This window comes from Berghia stephanieae, chromosome 13 (assembly GCF_034508935.2).
Source record: "Berghia stephanieae isolate SIO BIC M18660-M18661 chromosome 13, UCSD_Bste_1.3, whole genome shotgun sequence".
NCBI lineage: Eukaryota > Metazoa > Mollusca > Gastropoda > Nudibranchia > Aeolidiidae > Berghia > Berghia stephanieae.
This window is the reverse complement of record NC_088372.1, coordinates 16,134,392-16,136,074: the sequence shown is the minus strand read 5'-3', so window position 1 is coordinate 16,136,074 and position 1,683 is coordinate 16,134,392. Positions and strand designations below refer to the sequence as shown.

General features: G+C 39.2%; 1 protein-coding gene across 1 annotated transcript in view; it reads right to left on the bottom strand.

Annotated features, from left to right (window-relative positions):
• Positions 1-966: 966 nt before the first annotated feature.
• LOC144958813 (polypeptide N-acetylgalactosaminyltransferase 13-like) overlaps positions 967-1,683 on the bottom strand; it is a 30,573-nt gene continuing 29,856 nt past the window's right edge. The window contains exon 12 of the mRNA XM_078891028.1: positions 967-1,683. This exon is cut by the window's right edge and continues 486 nt beyond it. The gene's annotated coding sequence lies outside the window, so the exon portion shown is untranslated.

Sequence of the window (1,683 nt, the reverse complement as noted above, 5' to 3'; positions counted from 1 at the left end):
TTTCCAGACATAGACAACGCTGTTAACGGCCAGGTACTCATTTTACACCTGTGTACGGTGAGAGAATATGAGTACAAGAGCCTTTTTCCATGAACTCAACTATGCGCCGAGCGAGGCTCGAGCCCAGGACCTTCCGATCCAAAAGCGAGTGTCATACCACAATACCACATAGCCGCACATAAACATATTTAACATCATAATCCGTATGGAAGACAAGGTGTCATTCTTTTAAAAAACTACTTCTTGTCTAAAGGAGACAAAAACAACCAATGGTATAATTCAATGTACAAAATTACAGTTTAACTCTCTCCTTACCAGCCATAGGAAAATCGTCACATTCGTTACGATGTAACCAACAATTTTATTATTCTGATTTCATTTTGTTATAGTTATAGCGATGAAAACTCGACACTGTGCTACAGAGATCATTTTTCTGAACAAAATTATATAGAATTTACTCATTACCATTCTGTTTGAATAATCTATTTTTTGTTTTTGTTTGGTGAGTATGAAGTTTCGGGTAAAATTCTGAAAATAGATGGTAGGGAGAGAGTTAATATTTTGTATCTATAATATTGCTCGCCGAGGAAGTGTATGGGCTCTATACGATCCTTTGCGTAATATGTTCCATTATTTTCTGAGAAATGTATGATATACTAGACAAGTGCTAGATGAAAACATAGAACAAAAACATCAGGCGACAGAGAGCCAAACTCGGGATTTAATTGATACGGCACCCTCCGCCTGATAGAGAGAGATTGAGAGAGAGGGAGAGAGAGAGAGAGAGAGAGAGAGAGAAAACGAGAGATGGAGAGAGAGAGAAATAAAAAAAAGATATAAAGAAAGAAAGAGAGATTGAGAGAGAGGGAGAGAGAAAGAAAGAAAGAGAGAGAGAGAGAGAGAGAGAGAGAGAGAGAGAGAGAGAGAGAGAGAGAGAGAGAGAGAGGAGAAAGAAATAAAGAAAGAGAGAGAGAGAGAGAGAGAGAGAGAGAGAGAGAGAGAGAGAGAGAGAGAGAGAGAGGTCGGACAGGCCATTGAGCTATGAAGTTATCATATCCATTCGAAAGTGATGATGATGATAATGATGATGATGATGATGATGATGATGATGATGATGATGATGATGATGATGATGATAATGATGACGACGATTACGATGATGATGATGATGATGACGGTGATGATGATGATGTTGATGACGATGATAATGATGATGATGATGATGATGATGACGATGATGATGATGAGGGGTGGGGGAGGAGGAGGAGGAGGAGGTGGATATTAATGTAGATGATAATATTGACAATGATTGTGATAATAATGTATGACGAAAATGGTGATCTAGGCAATATAGATTATATTATCATTCAAAATACATGATGATTGATCACTTGTTGAAACCTTGTAAATTTAATGGTATATCTTTAATGGTATATCTATCACATTGGCGTGCTACAAATTTATAGGTAGGAAATACCAGATTTTGTAAAATTATAAACTTATTTCAGCGAAAGGTTTTTAATGTGCACTAGTTCTATTCAATGGGGCAGCGTGGCTCAGCGGTACGGTCTTTGCTTGGTACCTGGAAGGTACCGAGTTCGATCACCCGCCGCTGCCCTGTGTGGCCTTGAGCAAGTCACCTCGCTCTAGGTCAATTTGCGGCGCTGCACTGCGGCTGACGCC